Source organism: Alosa sapidissima, chromosome 11 (assembly GCF_018492685.1).
Source record: "Alosa sapidissima isolate fAloSap1 chromosome 11, fAloSap1.pri, whole genome shotgun sequence".
NCBI classification, from domain to species: domain Eukaryota; kingdom Metazoa; phylum Chordata; class Actinopteri; order Clupeiformes; family Clupeidae; genus Alosa; species Alosa sapidissima.
In genome coordinates, this window is record NC_055967.1 from 23,115,991 (window position 1) to 23,135,254 (window position 19,264).

Below are 19,264 nucleotides of genomic sequence, written 5' to 3' on the forward strand. Positions count from 1 at the left end.
TTCTAATGGAATTCTTAAATAAATGGAATCTGCATTGAAATTGTCTTTTGAGTAGTTTTTTTATTTGAATCATACAAATAAAATATTTTTGATTTTGAGGTAAATAGTAAACCTAAACAGTCAAAAAATGTGTTTCAATAGAGTGAAGTCAACTTAAAAATATAAGAGACTAAAGTGACAATGTTAAGGTCTGAGAAACTGAATGAGTCTTGGTGATAACATGAATATATTATTAGGAGTGATAAAAACATCAACTCCATTTCCAGTGTCAATTTTGTTAGTTTTAACAATGGTTTCAAAATGATCAGGTTCATTGAACTTATCAATGATTTAAGTAGTGATTACTTAAAATGTTTGTTTGCCAAATTATTATGTTTCAGTTCATCAACTTCCTAAAAAAATGAGTGTGAATAACTTCTAGTTTAGAGTAGTAGTTTGTTTGTTGAAATTATTTGTTTTAATGTTGTTCATTTTCTCAAAGATTTGGAGTCTTAACAGCTTGTCTGACTAATGTAACAATAACTTAAAACATCTATTTCTCACATTATTCTTTTTAATTTTATCCTTGTCCTTAAAGATTTTGAGCATTAAAAAAAGTCTAATTTTAAGTAGAAATTACTTAAAATATTTTTTAACATAGCTAAATATTTTGAGGTAATCAGTTTCATCAAATATTTTGAGTTCATTGAACCTGTTGGGGTTTACAGTGTAGGGGGGGTGGTCCTGCCTTCTTTTTTCAGATCTGGGCCCGTTTTCCCGAAAGCATCGTAAGCCTAAGAGCATCATAAAGTCCCTCTTACGAACGTCTTTAAGATTTGCCGACTGTTTCCCAAAACCATCATAGCTTAAGAGCGTTGTGAAAACACTCGTAGATCTACGAGTGGTCCAGAGTTCTCGTTACCGACTAAGAGCGTCTTAACAGGTACTTCTCACTGAGGTCACCAACAGGACATACAGGGGAATTACAACTTAGAATACATTATTCAACTTACGTTCCCATTCTTTATTGTACTTACTTGTGATGAATCAGATTTTAGTGTGCAAAATAGCATACTGTACATTTAATGGTCATAATAATGTGATTAAAAGCGGACAAAAATGCAATCAAGTTATGAAACGAGACGTTGCCAGAATAGTTTGCCATTATCTTTGTATAAGTGTAGGCTATCTTTTACAGTTTTTGCCCATTGCTTGAACACTTTTTGCACAACTTCGGCTCATTGTGTCAAAACTTTACACACAAGTGCACAAGACACAACACTGGGAAATAAACCATTTACATAGCCTAGAAATCTAGACGCGCCCCTAGCGGCTAGTCTAGCAACTCTCCGTTGGCTTGTGAGCTCCAGAAATCGAAACTCAATCAGGCCAATGAAATCGTGTATAGAGTCGTTAGGTGGGCTTAACATAATGATTGATGACAGAGTTGCAACGGTTTGGCTTGAATTCCCTGCTACTTGAAAACAAATAAGATGGATGTTGCTGTTGGCAAACAGTGTGACACGAGTTAAGCTTTTATTAAGTTGGCAAACGTTTGAACTAGCCAACTAGCTCCGCTGGTGGGAAACGCATGGGACTCATAGCGCTGCCGCTGTCCTATTGCGTGCAGAGGGAATTTGAAAGACAACTGATTATCCCGCCCCTCGGACTGAGCACTGCGAACGGTGAGTGCCCAGACCCTACATTTTAATGTGGGTCTGGCTCGTCAGGCTACCATTCACATCTATGTTGAATTGAAACTCTGCTATCAAAACCTAACAATCCTTTGTCAATATGTCACTCTGATGACAAAATGATACACACTTGCATGAAATGAATACACTTTCAGATAAGCAGCAACACACTAGTGTACTTTATATAAAACACTGCAGTCTTTAATTTTCTTTTTTAATCTTCAATTCATCAGTTAGCATTCTGTGAAGCTCAATGCAACACTTACAGTTTTTGTTATGTTTTTTCCCCAACAAAGGTTTAGACAAAAAACAAAAATGAAAGTACTGAAATGTTACAAATGACACCAACTCAATACTGTACATCACAGTACTATACTTTACAGCACAGTACAATACAGTATTTTACAATTGTTTACACACGTTTTCAAAACTCTGTGTCTATTTTTCAAAACTCCACACACAAAACCCACAATTGCTCACACAAAATGCAAAATGCCTCAAATCTCCAGCAAAATGACACACAACATTCAAAATGTCAAAAACACATCTTTAAAGCAAACATTCGCCTCATATTACAAACACCTTTGTCATAATATGACATTTTGGATACATCATGTACACATTGTTGCTCAAAACCGTCGCTCTGCTGTCTTTCATAGGCTTAATGTATTTCCATACAAGAGTGAAAGTTTCGGTACAGAGAGAAGTTGAAATACACAGTATTATTGAAACCAAAAATAGTGATTTTTCGCAAATAATTTGCTGTTGCAAATACAGTATTTTACAGCCAACAAGAACAAAGCAAAGCAAAATACACTGACCACTAAATGTACATGGAGTTCTGAAAAAGCTTTTTGTGTGTGTGTGTCTGTATGTGTGTGTGTGTTTGGTGTGTGTGTGTGGAGGGTTGTGTATGTGTATGTATTCATAGGTCTATAGAAAAATGTATTGAGCTAATGGTAACTTGGGGAGACAGAAAAATATAGTAAAAAAGACAAGTTTTACTGTACATAAAGTCGACTTTTTGTAGAACATTCCTTTCAAAGTATCTGCATTGGTTCTGAACATTTCAACCGGAAATCCTCTAGGGCCAGATTGAAAGGGTCCATACCTACATATAGAGTATATCTATTCATAGGCCTATACTAAGGCAATGATTGGATGGTGTTCCGTAAAGTAATGAGTGTTTACACATGTGAAGAGAGAGAGTGAAGCACTGGTGATTTAGTGTGGTATTTTGATGGGTTGTGTTTGAAAAATAAAATCAAGTTACTTCCTGTTCGATTTTTGTGTGTTAAGTAGAAAATTGTGTGTGGTGTTTTGCAAAATGTGTTTTAGTCAATTGAAAACTGAGTCAAACACTGAGAATTAGGGTATGGTTTTGCAGATATGGTGTGGGGTTATGATGTTTGGAATACATGTGTGACAAGCAAAGATTTAGTGTGTAAGCATTTGAAAAAAACTGTAAATGCAGTAATACAAAAAAATATACTACTGTAAAACAGGCCTAAATGTGGTGGACTCTCTGCCCAGCTTCCCTCATTGTCAGGCCATGATTTATCACATGATCCACCAAAGTTTCTCTAATATCATCTGAAGTAGGCCTATTGTTGAATTTCCCCTTGGGGATCAGTAAAGTATCTATCTATCTATCTATCTATCGATCTATTCTGTGCATAGCCTCTTCAACCACCTCCTACTCCTTGTCCTCTATCTCTTGCTCTCCCTGCCTCCATGCTTGCAAAGTTCTCAAAATGGCTCAACTGAGGCCTATTTGTGGCTGGCTGATTGGTGTTCAGTTTTGTAAGTAAGTTTTTTCAGGTGTGTGTCTAAGTGTTTTCAATCACTCAATGTGTATTGTATTTTGAATACATGTGTTGTCCCAATGATACCAATGCAATTTCATTTATGAATAGTATGAAATAGTTTGTGGGCGCAAGTGTGTTGCAGAAAGGTTGTCACACTTGCTAACTTGCAAATGAGGTCCTATGTCCAAAATCCTGAACCACCCCTTTAATCTCTGATAACAACGTAATGAACTATGAAACAGTCACTGTCAAAATCCACCGAGTTTCTGATCAGCAAGATCACCCTCAGACTGTTCTGTGCTCTCCAGACTGCCAATAAATCCTCTGGGTTGGAGGATGTAAAGATAGATAGAGATAGATAGATAGATACTTTATTGACCCCTAGGGTGTAATTGACATTTTTCAGCCGGTTATGCAACCAGTTGGACTAATTTAACATGACATTTTCTTTTTACATTTATTTTCTTTTTTACTTGGTATTATTTGTTAATTTGTTTTTTGTCTGTCTTATATGTCTTGGTGTCACGGGTACTTTGGCAACTGTTATGCCACTCCGTCTGGCATCTTTTGTCGTGTGTCATTTGTTTTTTTAAATTTAAATATTTGCGTCCAAACGGATCCATCTCAACACGACTCAACACGTTACTTCATACCCCAGGCCTATAGGTGGCACTGTTTCTTTACAGAAATTGACCAAAACTTGATGTTTCCAAACAGACAGAATAGGCTACGACGAAATGGCTAGTGCAAGGAAACCAGAATTGTTTGTGTGGACTGATGGTGAACTGTCAACTGTAGTCAACTGTAAAACTAATAAACTTCATTTTACGGTTTGTTAAGGGCAGAGGTGGGACCAAGTCACTGTTTGGCAAGTCACAAGTAAGTCCCAAGTCTTAGCAGTCAAGTCCAAGTCAAGTCCCAAGTAAATACAGAGAAGGGCAAGTCGAGTCCAAGTCCAAGTCACATCAAAGCCAAGTCGAGTCCAAGTCCAAGTCCCAATCTTTTTCAAGTCCTGAACAAGTCATCAGGTACTCTTCACTTAATAATGCCATTATTAGACTATCGATCATAATTTTAGCACTTCCATCTAATCCACAGTATTTTTTTTATAAATACAGATTAAAATATGTTCAATGTTTCTGTCTTGTAATCTTTTACGACATATGCATGTGCATACCTGTGTAATATACACATGTGCATACCTGAGTAATCTGTACAAAACGGATAGCTACATGACACTCAGCACAGCTGCAAATATATATAATGTTTTTCCAAATTGCGGAGCCCACTGTAAGGATGAGTAATAATTTGACTGATGGTATCTCACTGCGCTAGGCCACAGATTTGCCTGCAAACAATTTATTAGGCTGTCTGCCAGTGGTGACTCATAAGGGAAGCCAAGGTCAACACTTTTATATTATTTAAAAGATAATAATGACAGTAATTGTGTTTTAAAGTATTAATTTCTTAAGAAATACTACACATTTGATGCTGTTCATCTAATTTGTAAATGGTGCATTGTCACTTTAAGCCCATTGTGCACTGTCCACACGTTCTCATAATGATCTTTTTTTACCAGCTCCGTTCAAATATAGCCTATGGCTAGTCCACAAACTCAAACATTGTTTGTGCCACATGTATAGCACAATATTAACAATGATAAGCATGATATTAAGTTGGCACAAACAGCTTTCATTCCTTTGGAAAGAGAAACATGTATGACATGATGCTTGCTTGATATTTTCTGTTTGCAATTAAAAGTGAATTATGAGCCTGGTAGCCAGTAGCCACCTAGCTACAGTAGCTGAGTGGAATGCGTTTCAATCGGCATATCATGTGCTTCATGTAAATAAATTATTGAATACTTCAAGACTCACCAGTTCCATTACACAAGGCAAAGACAACTCTTCATAATATTCTTGTCCACTTTCCAAATCACAGTGAGTGCAGCATGTCATAGTGACCTGGATCTCATAGTTTATAACAGTATAGTAGACTAGTGAGAACCGGATTCACAATCTCCTCTAATCTCGTACTTGTTGCCTCCACGATTTCTTTTTATATGTTTCTTATATTTAAAAGAAGATATCAATCATCATCAACAATGACAAGCCAGCTGGAACCTACTCGTTTTCTCTCCCTCTCGTGGGTGCTTAGATGTGTTCTCAATTAAATGCAGTAGCCTAGCATAAGTTTAAGTTGGATCTTAATGGAGAGGACTCGAAAAGTATCATCTTTATGTAACATGCTGTTGGTGCTTTTTGACAAACGTTCTCTAACAAGAGTGCAAATCAATTTGCAGTAAAGCTACTAGTGATTGGCTAAATGTTGGTCCTTCCTCTGTCTCTTGGTGCCCTACACACAGTGCGTAACGCGTGTGAGGGTAGTGGCAGTAGGCTACTGAACTGTGCTCTGGCCGCTTGTCTCCGCTATTTTTTATTTTTTTTTAGTCGCAGGAAAGCGTCTCTGGGTTGACTGGTACACGATCAGGAAATTTAGTTTTTGATTCGAGACATGTCAAGTCATCACAAGTCAAAGAGGCAAAGTCCGAGTCAAGTCTTGAGTGAATAGTATTCAAGTTCAAGTCGAGTCGCAAGTCATGCCGAATTTTATCAAGTCAAGTCTGAAGTCATTAAAATCATGACTCGAGTCTGACTCGAGTCCAAGTCATGTGACTCGAGTCCACATGTCTGGTTAAGGGTGCAGTCCCGTCCTTTATTTGGCTAACGCAGGTAGGCCTACTAATCACCTTTACTTTCTTTGGTTGTAGGATAGTCCGTGATTCACTTTAGTTTTGGCTATCACCGCAATTAGGCTACTAAACGCAAGGCTTACCCAAGTTCTAGGCTATTCTGTCGCCACATTTATAATATTGCTATAAAACCTTCATTAGTAACAGTCAATACGTTTGCCTGCATCAAATCGCACATTTGCATTCAGTGTGCTACCATCGGCTTAACGTGAGTTCTAAGCGTCTTTGTATGCTTATATCTGATTTCACTCGACTGTGAATGCATGTATATATGTTGTAAGACATGTAAAATAAATGAATGACACTGGCACTACGCACAAATTAATGTAGCCTAAACTTACACCGCACTTTCCTAATAACTTAAGTTCTCTCGCGTCACTGACAGTAGCTAGAATGCATAAAAAAACACTGGGAAAAACAGTGTTCAGTCCACCAAGTCATAAGCTATCAGCGCTGCGCAGCACCAGTTGTGATATTTATCTTACAGAGTGTAATCGTAGGTAATGTCATGTATGAAAACTAGTATTGTTAGGCAATACTATAAGTGCAAGTCCAGGGCAGCTGAGGTGTGGCGATGACATCATCGATACGCAAGCAGGACGTGCGGTTTTGCTGTCTAAACGAAATTAAACGGGCTACGGTTACAGATTTTTCCACTCTGGGACCAGGTTTAAGAAAAGTGCGGTTTCGGGCAGTGCGTTTACAGGATTTGTTTGGATGCTCGGCCAAGACGAAGCAAAACCTCTGCGTTTAACCTAAAAAGCGTCTCCATGTGGACAGGCCCTTAGTGTCACTTCCGTATGTGGAGGAGGGCTTTGGGTTTCACTCTGTGCATACAAAAATGCGCTATATAAATACAAGTGACTTGACTTATAAATCAAGTAGATAAAGTCTTCTTTAATTAGCTAAGTGCAGCAAACCAACCCAGTTTTTCCTCACCGCACTCTCTCAGTCCTAGAGCCAGACCCCCTAATTTATGTTTCAATATAGATTTTTGTGTCTAAATAGTAGGAATGAAGATATTAGTGTCTCAATCGTGTCTCAATAGTGGCCATTTTTACCACGTTTTGACTAGGCTAGCCTATTTCATGTCTATGCAGATGTATTACAGGTGGCTAGCTATATAATAGTTGGCTGATTATTTACATTAAACCAATATTTGTCCTATTGCAAGTTTTCTAAAATGTTATGTGCTAGGCTAATTAGAGCCCGACCGATTTATCGGTGGGCCGATATTATCGGCCGATATTAGGCATTTTCCAAACTATCGGTATCGGCATTTATAATGGCCGATCAATGAATATTTTAAAAATAAAATAAAAACGGACGAAACACCTTCAACCATGTCATGAGTGTTGGCGTTGTATAGTTTGTCCACCAGAGGGCACTCTACACCGTCCCTGCTGGCAACACTCGTGTATAACGCTCCACACATTCTGCAACCTGCTGAGTCAGCCAGCCAGAGTCGGGCAGAGGGAACCAGTTATCCGCGAGTGAGATCATCGGTGAAGTGTTCATGGTGACCACGAGACATACATTGCTTGAATAACAATTAAAAGAACATCCCCATCAGTTCTCTTAATTCAAATAAGCGTGACAAAATTCGTGAAAACAATGTCCAGTTTTGCTGCTGTTAAATAAGCCGAGAGTGAAGCGGAATTAGCTAGTAATAGTGTCCCAGTGACTTCCGTTTTACTTCCGCTACAAGGGACCTGTCTTTCAAAAAAATATGAACGGGAGTTAATGGAGAGATAACAATTATTTTTTGGTCCAGTTTGAATTGTGCCACGAATTTCACATATGATGTGTGTGAATTTAAAAGATATTTTTTCACGTCAAGAAAGTACTGTTGTTCGATAGACTTCAGAAGTTATGTTGGTTTTGTGCGAATCCGCTCAGTGGACTACATCTCTCGTCTCGAACGATGTACGTCACCAACGTAATGAAACGATAAGATTAGCATGCTAGCTGTTATGCTAGTTAACGGTTGCATCTTGCTGCCTGCTATGTCACTATGTCACAGTATCTAATGTACAGTCTATGGACGAATACAACTTACCTGATGTGTTTAATCCTCTGACTCATGGTATTTTCATCGGCAAGGAAAGCCCAATTAAGATCTGTTGCTGGTATGCTTGTACAATCTAGTGTGGCTGTGAATGAGCTAACGTCACTAGCGCGACTGATGGGTTTGTAGTCGTTGGAATTACGATCTTTCACAATGTTGTAATTCAATAGTTACGAAACAAACTGCAAATGTCTTTACATGAAAAATGGTCTTTAAAATTGACAAACATCATATGGGTAATTCAAGGCACAAGTCAACCAGGACCAGAAAATCATTTCTTTTTCGCCATAGACTGGCGTTCAAAATTTTTTGAAAGATAGGTCCCATGGAGGCAAATGGAAGTGGCGTCACTGGGACACGTTACGTTGTTACAATGTAGTTGACTGTGTGTCCTTTTAACTTTTGACAATGTGACTGAAGATGTATTTCTTTAATAGCGTGACAGTCATAGCAGTGAGACGTATCATCTCTCCCCGGCCTGTTATTTTGAAAGCGTATGTTTTACAATTTGCAGTATGATCCATTGCTAAATTATGGCTCATCATAGACTAGCTAACCACAAAGCTAGCTAATGCCATGAAGACCGCTAACGTTAACATTAATGAGTTTGGAAACCACAACAAACTTATTCTGCATAAATAAAGTAATGATTACTGTATTTATAACTAGTATATCTGTAGTTACAGTTCCTGCATTGTAAAATGTAAGTTAGACGTGCGAGGAGTGAACATTTAGACATAAAGAAAAAGTATCAAACGTAGCTTGTGCAAAACGTAGCTTGTGCATAAAAGTTAGCTTTTCTTACACGTGTGTGAAATCCAATGACGCCAAGTGTGTGTGACAGTTTCAGACTGTCGTTCAGCCGCAGCATTAACGAGTTACGGTACCGATCCACTTGCACGACACTTCATTTTGTCGTGTCGCATAGATGTCGCACTGCCTCCCCACGTTCAGTCGTGTGTGGGCGTTTTGTTTAAAATGTCAGTTACCAGCTCATACTCTGTTCGTTTTAACGTATCTTAAGTGTTTTTACACAAATGGACCACAATTTTAGGCATGTACTTAACAGTATACAACACATTAATAGCCTAAACAAAGTATGCAAGCCATTTGGAAATCTTGTTTTATTTAAACTACTCAATGCAATCTCAAATCCTCACCAGAAACACCAACAGTCAATATATTCATCCAAATCCTTGTTTCGTTTGTTTTATGGACTACTAGGTGGTCGTGGAAGAGATCGTTAAAACATTATTTGTCTTGTAAGCGGAACCAAAGTTTCACAGGCACCGTTGTGGTAGAACAAAGGACCTACAACCTCGTCCTTTCATTGGAGAGTCGCCTCGCGTTCAACGGATTCATTTGCATAAAGATGGGCTTCGCCCAAGGGGGCAGGCGAACGTTCGGAGAGCGTAGACACTATGGCGGATCTGAGGCTAAATAGTAGACCAGTTCACCTAGCCATCCCCATTGAAGCCCATTCAATTTTGCCGCCACTTTGACATCAAATAACGTTACAGCTGAAGCGTTTTAAGCCTTTATATGAACTTTTTCTATTTCCGGAGTAATACAACATTGTGTGATTGGCGTCATAACCTCGAAACTGACTTACAGACTGAGTAATAAACTTTTTTCCGAAATCAATGCTAAAGTGACGTAATAAGCATACAGCCAGAGCGGGTGAAAGCGTCGCACAGGAGCAAAATAACCGTATTCTCTGGATAAGAACGAAAGCATCGGAGCACAACATTTCAGCGAAGTTTTGATGGATTGACAGTAGCCTAGGCTATGAATGTGGCGAGTGCTGTTTATATTTAATCACATTTATCTACGAACAACTAGGACATTTAGAACAGCAATGTAGACATGGTGGTAACAAAGTAAGTGGCTACATACCCAATCTCTCGGTGCAGCTATCACAAGAGTTACACAAGTCAGACTACGTGCCTACGTTACATTTATGTCCCCTGAGCCTGCGCAGAAAGCCTCGTTGACCAACAGGAAACGGTTGAAATTTTCTTCACCCGCCTCGATTGACGTCTACGTGATGACTCTGTCCATATCTTTTACTGTCTATGGCTTCGCCCAGCTTTTTGACGCGCAACATATTTTCAAATGCAGCGCTGCCTTCCCTGAATGCTTTGCGGGCGCGTTAAAGTCGCTTGACGTCACCCATAGGACTAGAGTGGAATGTGACACGACAAAATGAAGTGTCGTGCAAGTGGATCGGTACCGTTACATAATGGATTTAGATCACTAAATAGTAGGTTTTAGAAGGCAGGCAGCAACTGATGATTGAAAATGGTTTGATGTAGCTTGATGGAAATTATTTTTAAAAGGGCAGGTAAAGGGATAAGCAAGCTGACATTGTAATTATAAGGTAGCTTATAAGGCAATAGGGACTAATTATTACACACGCACACTCAAACATTTAGGAGTGACCTTTATCTTGTTTAATGATAATACAAATGATGATAGTAATAATGTCATTGTCATCATTATTTTTTGTAATTATTACTGTCAATAATAATAATAATAATAATAATAATAATAATAATAATAATATTGCTGGTAGTGATAGTTGTGGCTGTAGCAGCAATCATTTTATTTTTATGTTTATGTTATGTTGTTTTTTGTATATCTCACCTGGCTTGTTTACTTTATATTTTGACAGATGGCAAGTGGAGGACGAAGCATTTCACAAAAGGCCCAACTGTCACGTGCAACATCTGCAAAGCCTCTGTGAGCCAGGGATCTGGCAGCCCTAAAATTTAAAAATACATCTAACTTGTGGGCACACCTTAAATCAAAACATAAAGACATCTATGAGAAGACGTTTTATTTATCAGAACTTTAATATATTTTGATGTTCCTCTGTTCCACTGTGACAATATTATTTAAAAATAAACAAGTTTGTATTTAAAATGCATTATCATATTATTTTAGTCAATACTCATAAATAACTACAAATAACTAATGTTAGGGAAATCTGTTAATGTTTTGTGGCGCGTTTCTGAAAAAAAAAAAAAAATATATATATATATATATATATCGACAGATATATCTGAATATCGGATTTTTAAATCAACAAATATTTGTATCGGTATCGGCCTTCACAATCCTTTATCGGTCGGGCTCTAAGGCTAATATGTAAATGGAAAAATGGTTTCTGTCTCTCTCTCACACACACACACACACCATACCTGTCACATTTAGCTTTCCAAAAACGGGAGATTTTTTTTCGGGGGGGCTACATACCCAACTGGGGGCAGTGTTTATACCGGATCTGTGTTTGCATATTTAATACGTTACATACACGTGTTTCAACACTGCATTTCGGTCGTTGCTTTTACCTTACCATTACCGCATGCCAGTTACAGTATGTATCCACCAGCTGCCTGCCTGCAGCCTACTTCTAAAACTCCAAAGCTGCTTGCTGTCAGATTTGGTTTCGAGGGAACAAGTTCAGTGTATCAACAACACTCAATAACAGTTTATGTGAGGTGTTAATCAATTAAATTCCCAACAATTTCACAACAGCTAGTTCTGGAGTAGGCCATTCAACTAGCCCGCTTGCTTACGACGAGACTCAGGCTGCGCAGTTGGCACCCGCTTCCTTATTTGGGTTTTGGGTTGCCAGGTTTTAGCCTATGACAAGTTGAAATTGAAACTAAGTGATCGTGTATGTGTAGGGTGTATTTCATACACAACCTGGCAACCTGAATGGATCAATGATTTTAAAATGAAGTTTGATGGCCATGCAAATTACGGGAGTTTTCCGGGAGAAATAACAAAACGGGAGGGTGCTGGGAGATGACCTTGAAATACGGGAGAAACCCGGGAAAAACGGGAGTGTTGAGAGGTATGACACACACACACACACACTCTCTCTCCCTCTCTCTTTCTCTCTCTAACACACACACACATAACTGACTTGCTCCTCCCCACTGCTTCATTCTGTTGTTGCTGCGTAGAAGACGATTCAGTGTGGTGCTCACTAAAGGTCAGCATTATCATTACCGCAACGTAACTTTCCTCAAAAGCAGGGGCGTGCAGAGACCTTTGAAGGGGCAGGGGCTCAAATTTAAAAAAAGGGCACATGGAACAAAATTTTCAGAAAATGTGTTAACTTTATTTAAAACTTAAATGGGTGCGGCATTTAACCCTAACCCTAGCGGCAGCAAATATGTTATTGCCTAGTCTGGTTTGTCAGGCTATAATTTTAATGTTTATCACAGTGAACCATTAGCAAGCTGGTGTCTTGCAGATTCACGTGCTGTGCGTGTGGCCACTGAGTGAAATGACGCGTAATGTAGCCTACTGTAAACAGAGAACGACGTGTGGAGTTGGGTTAGTTAAACAACTACAGTAGCCTATGTCGTCGGCTTATGACGATTTAGAAAAGGTTTGCCTACTCTGTTTTATGAACTAGGTCTACTAACCTAAGCTACTATAACATAGTAACCTAAACAGAATATGTTATTAACGTTCAGCCTTTTTCGAAGCTGCCAGGTTATTGAAATGGATGGACCATGACATGGTTAAAACGGGTTTGATAGCCTACTTCATTAAACATGAAACAACTTTAAACATTTTATTCTCTATCTCTAAGCTGAATACTATTGCATGTTCAGATAGGCTAACTGCCAAGTGACCTTACCGTTCTCCCAAACGTCTCCTGCAGCACTGTATGGCAAGCCGTTCAGGACATAACGTCTGTCAAAATGACAGTGTAGATTTTTTACTTCTTCAGGAGTAAAAAATAGACGTCTGAGTGTCAGACGTCATATTTTTACTGTGCCACTTTGCGTCTTTGCAAACTTTGCGTCTGACATCAGAAGTAAAAAAATGACGTCTGGGTGATTTGCGTCTGACGTCAGAAGTAAAAAAAATGACGTCTGGGTGATTTGCTGCAATGTCAGAGCCTATGTGCCAGAGTAGACACAGCATTGGCTGCTGGAAACAGGAAATGCAGCCGCTATAGTTGCAGCAGAAGAAACAAGATGCCAGAGCAATGTGCAGCATATTCCTGCTCAAATCGGCGGGCCATTGCAAACAGGGCTCGGGGGATTACTTTTCACAAGTAAGATTTAACATTATCGTACTATTGGTTGTATTTTGTGAATGCAATATTACCAGAGAGTTGAAAAGGAGCAAGGATCTTTGTTATTACTGTAAATCGTAGCCAGCTAGGTGTTCACCCGGCTATGAACTGAGACTTGATAAGTCATATTCCATAACACTGACTTAAATTACAACTGACACAAGAATGCTATTGTAGAAATGAATCAAATATTAATAGTATAACATTGGCCGGCGAATTTTACACAAGTGGCACAGACTGTAGCTTATACTATATTATCGGGCAGTTGCTACTTGTAGTTTAGCTAGTAATAAGTGTGTTGGTGGTAGCTTCACTATTTCCTGAATAAAGTAACTTTTTAATAGCTTAACTTCTTTATATGAAGTAGCTTGGCCAAACAAGTTACACTTTTGTCATGTGAAATTAGCACAATTTAAAGTAGCTTCCTATGTAGTCAACTAGCCTACTGCTGTGTTTGTGTTACTTAGCTTACTACATTTGACTGGGGAGGTAGTTTTGTGTAGTGTTTTTCATGGCAGAGTAACTGATAGTTTCGCTCACTACAATTCAAAAGTAGCTTGCCCAACACTGTATTATTCACATGTAATTCACCCTAACAAAAATAAGATGCATCTCAAATCCCTTTTTATTCATTTATTTATTTTATATCTCCCCAGAACAACTGCCTTGCTCAAGGACTACCACAAATGATCATCAAAGACTGTTCTCACCCCAACCACAGACTGTTCACCCCCACTCCCCTCAGGGAGGCGTTACAGGTCTCTCTGCACCCGTAACCACGTAGCCTACTTGGAATAGCCTACCCCTCAGGTGTCTGAATGGCTGATCTCATTTAAATGTTTATGGAACCTTTCTGTATAAGTATATATACACTCTTTTGATCCCGTGAGGGAAATTTGGTCTCTGCATTTATCCAAATCTGTGAATTAGTGAAACACACTAATTAGTGAAACACACACAGCACACAGTGAACACACAGGGACACACACAGCACACAGTGAACACACGGTGAAGCACACACTAATCCCGGCGCAGTGAGCTACCTGCTACAGCAGCGCTCGGGGAGCAGTGAGTGGGTTAGGTGCCTTGCTCTAGGGCACTTCAGCTGTGGATGTGGGCATGGAAGAGCAGTGCTCAACCACTTCCCCTGCCCACATTTTTCCTACTGATCGAGTGTGAGATCAGCCATTCAGACACCTGAGGGGTAGGCTATTCCAAGTAGGCTACGTGGTTTAGTGACAAACCTGAGTAAATTGACTCAGAGTAGAAGAGCTGATACAGGAAACATGCTGTGTGTATTTTAATATTCATAGTGGCTTAACAGTAATAGAATATTCTGATACTGTATATCATATAAAGTGATGACATCCCAGATCAAAACTGGGAACATAATCCATAATGTTTGACAGTATAGACAAAAACTGGTTTGATACAAGTTGTAATGAGTTAAATGTAGTTCACAGTTGACAGAAAAATTCCATAAACATTTTCAAGTGTTTTCATATTTAAGTTCAGTGTCATCAAAAATAAAGTTTGATAAACAGCCATTGGTTTGGCATAAGTAAAGGAAATGGTGTAACTGGGTTCAATATCTGTTAGAAAAGTTCCATAAACATTGAAAAGTGCAAGTTTGTAGGTTTGTTTCTGATCGTTAAAAAACAGACATTGGTTTTTGGCACAAGTAAGTGTAACAGTTCATTAATACAAGACAAAAATGCCAGCATGTGTTATTCACAGTTCACAGAAAGGTTCCAGCCCCAATGAAGAAATCAAATAAAGAGGAATTAAGAAACATTTTAAAAACGGCTGAGATCAGCCCCGTTCAATGCAATCAGTAAAGAATCTGGGAGTGTCTTCACAGGCTCAGTGAGACAGAGGTTACTGTCATGCTGGTGACATTACATGCACAACTGGTGCATGTAATTTTGTATGTTCCCAGTCCACCTTGCTAAAATTGCTTAGATACACTTAGACTGAAAACAAAAGTGCTACAGACAGCAGGTGGCAGTACACCATTATTGCGGTATTGTACAGACCACCTAAACCATCAAATATGTTTATTCCTGAACTTTCAACTGTTCTTACTGCTTTGAATGCAATGTCTCCTAATGTCATCCTGATGGGGGATTTTAATATACATATGGACAAATGTTCTAATGCATTTACAAAAGACTTTATGGATATGCTTGACTCCTTTGGGATCACACAATATGTTGACTTTCCAACCCACAACAAAGGACATATTTTAGATCTGGTCTGTTGCTCTGGTATCAAGCCTGTCAATATCAGTACTGCTGAACTACCCATCTCTGACCACAAAGCTGTACTGTTTGACACCCATCTGCCTGTCATGAAGTCCAAGGTTCAGTGTGTGATGTCATATCGCAACATTAAAAAGGTGGACCCAGAGGAACTCACTTCTCTAATTGCCACTTATCCCTCCCCTGCTTTTAATACTTCATTGGGGGATTTAGTTGACCACTATAATGACTGCATGTCTACAGCACTTGACAGACTTGCTCCTATGAAGACGCAAACTGTTGCATTTGTGCACTCTGCTCCTTGGTTTACACCTGAACTTCGGCATATGAAATCCTTGGGCCGACGCCTGGAGCGGCTGTCAAAAAAGACTGGTCTTAATGTACACAAAGACATGTATTCTGAACACCTGCATCAGTATAAAAACGCACTCTGTGTTGCAAAAACATCATACTATGCAAAGATAATCAGTGAAGGACAAGGAAACACCAGGGCTCTCTTTTCTACTGTTAATGGTCTCCTTAAGCCACCTGATAACATCACCCACCAGGAACTCTCTGATGAACGCTGCTCAGCCTTCCTGAACTTTTTCAATACCAAAATTGAGGCAATTCACCAACAATTAGAATGTTCCATTACTCAGTTGAAACAATCATACTCACTGAGCACTCTGGGCTCACCTTCCATCAATGAACTCTGTGAATTCAGTCTCCCTGCTGAAAGTACCATCTGTGGCCTCATCAAAAAGTGCAATTCCTCCACCTGTCAGCTGGACCCTCTTCCAACAAGCCTGGTTAAGAGCTGCCTGCCATCTATTGCTCCGATGATTACATCAATATTTCACACCTCTCTTCTCTCTGGCACTGTACCACCATCCTTTAAAACTGCTATTGTCAGACCAACACTGAAAAAACCTGGATTGGATTCTGACAACTTCAACAATTACAGGCCTATTTCCAACTTGCCTTTTCTCTCCAAAGTTCTTGAGAAGATAGTGGCAACTCAACTCCAGGATCACCTGAAGGACAATGACCTCTTCGAGCCATTCCAGTCTGGATTTCGTCCTATGCATAGTACTGAAACGGCCATGATTAAGATTACTAATGACCTCCTCTGTGCAGCTGATGATGGACTTATTTCCATTCTGATTCTCCTTGATCTCAGTGCAGCCTTTGACACCATCTCCCACCATCTTCTCCTGGAACGTTTAGCCAATATCGGAGTGCGGGGCAGCGTTCACCAGTGGTTCACCTCCTATCTCTCTGGAAGGACACAGTTTGTACAAATACAGAGTTGCAAGTCTGAGAGCAGTGTTGTGACAAGAGGGGTACCCCAGGGGTCTGTGTTGGGCCCTCTGTTGTTTATTATCAACCTCCTCCCACTTGGCACTATCCTCAGGCAACATGGTGTTCAATTTCACTGCTATGCTGACGACACCCAGCTCTACTTATCTACAAAACCCACTGCCACTCTTCCTCCAGCTGCAATTACTGCCTGCCTGCATGACATAGACTTGTGGATGACACAAAACTACCTGAAGCTGAATAGCAGTAAGACTGAGCTCTTAGTGGTTGGCTCCAAATCAGCTCTTGCTAAGATGGAACCTTTCACCCTTTGTATAGATGGCAGCACCATCCCTTGCTCCAACCAGGTCAAGAGCCTTGGTGTCATACTGGACAACACACTTTCATTTAGTGCGCACATAAACAGTATGTCTCGAAGTGCTTTTTTCCATCTAAGGAACATTGCACGGCTTCGCCCAGCACTCACCCAGCAGAGTGCAGAAGTCCTTGTAAATGCGTATGTGACATCCCTCCTTGACTACTGTAATTCCATCTTGTCCGGAATCCCTAACAAGCTACTCCATCGGCTCCAACTAATTCAGAATTCTGCAGCAAGGATTATTATAGGCTCCAAATCCACTAGTCATGTAACACCATTACTGATGCAACTGCACTGGCTTCCAGTTGCCTACAGAATACATTTCAAAGTCCTACTCCTGGCATACAAGGCCCTACACAATTATACCCCCACCTACCTCACTGACCTCCTAGAAGTCTACACTCCTGCCCACTCACTGAGATCCTCCTCAGCAGGCCTACTGCATGTCCCTAATGTGAACCTCAGCACCCAGGGAGAGAGGGCTTTCAGCTACATAGCCCCCAAGCTGTGGAATTCACTGCCAGACTACATGAGACATTGTGACTCAATTACTGACTTTAAAAGCACACTTAAAACATATCTCTTCAAGATGGCTTATGGACTGACTGACTGACTGATTTTTACTTTTTTATTTTTACTTTTACTTTTAATTTAGTTTTTTGAGATGACTATAATTTTACAACCTTTTTGTTTTTGTTTATTTGTGAAGTGACCTTGGGTGACATGAAAGGCGCTCTAAATAACATGTATTATTATTATTATTATAATGAAACTGGGTAAACTCCATAAAAGAGGACTGAGTCATCCAGACAATGGGAAAATAGGAGACAGTGACGAATGCAGGTGATTAGATTAGATTAGATTAGATTAGATTCAACTTTATTGTCATTGTGCAAAGTTCAAGTACAGAGACAACGAAATGCACTTTGTGTCTAACCAGAAGTGCAAAAAAGCAGTGTAATGTGATATACAAAGTAGTTGGTGCATAGACAGACAAAAGATATAGTGCAGTGTAGACAGTAGTGTACAGTTGTTTTCAGAAGGTGGTTTAGAGTAGTATAAATTAAATATAAGTATGTGCAGTGTATTAGCAGTAACCTTAGAAGAGCAGAATAAATATGGCCATGTAATATGAACAACATGTACAGATATGTGCAATGTAGTGGCAGTACCATTATAGTAGTAGTAAGAAAAATATAGATATATGCAGTGAATATATTACAGACAAACTGAATAAATATGGATATTTAGTATAAACCATATAAACAGATATGTACAGTATGTACAGCTATGTGCAGTGTGGTAACAGTACCATTGTAGTGCAGAAACAGTAACATTATAATAGTATTAAGAATAAGTGTATGTGCAGGATGAAGAGCAGTAGAATATGGCTATGGATAAGTTTGTAAATAGACACTATGGATGGGATAGGGTAGTGCAGTTGTGAGGGGGTGGGGTGGGGGATGTCCGTCTCCTTGTTGTCCTTGTCAAGGCTGCCATGGTCGTATAGTATATAGTATAAGTATATACTCTACGACCATGGCAGGCTTTAGTCACCATGGTCGTGGACACCTCAACGAGCACAGACAAGGAGGCGGGGGCGGGGGGTGATAGGGGCTTAAGTTCGTTGAATGTCACCGGGATGCTGAGCTAGAGTTTAGTAGGGTGACAGCCGCAGGAAAGAAGCTTCCTCTGAACCTGCTGGTTCAGGTGCGGAGAGACCTGTAAAGCCTCCCTGAGGAGAGTGGGGTGAGCAGTCTGTGGTTGGGGTGAGAACAGTCTTTGATGATGCTACACGCCTTACGCAAGCATTGCTTGCCCTGGATGGCCTCGATGGAGGGGAGTGAGGAACCGGTGATGCGTTGGGCAGTTTTCACCACCCTCTGCAGTGCTTTCCGGTCATGGGCAGAGCAGTGGCCATACCAAAAAGGTGATGAA

The 19,264-nt window shown here is 39.7% G+C and overlaps 1 protein-coding gene and 1 long non-coding RNA gene across 2 annotated transcripts in view; one reads left to right on the forward strand and one right to left on the reverse strand.

Moving 5' to 3' along the window:
* Nucleotides 1-19,264, forward strand: part of LOC121723685 (UDP-glucuronosyltransferase 2A1-like) — a 49,958-nt gene that overhangs the window by 28,191 nt on the left and 2,503 nt on the right. The gene's annotated exons all lie outside the window — the stretch shown is intronic.
* LOC121723687 lies at nt 16-18,905 on the reverse strand. The gene is made up of 3 exons (XR_006035015.1): nt 18,744-18,905; nt 15,265-15,267; nt 16-29 (listed from the first exon to the last, which is right to left on the reverse strand). It is a non-coding gene; the product is annotated as an uncharacterized LOC121723687 (long non-coding RNA).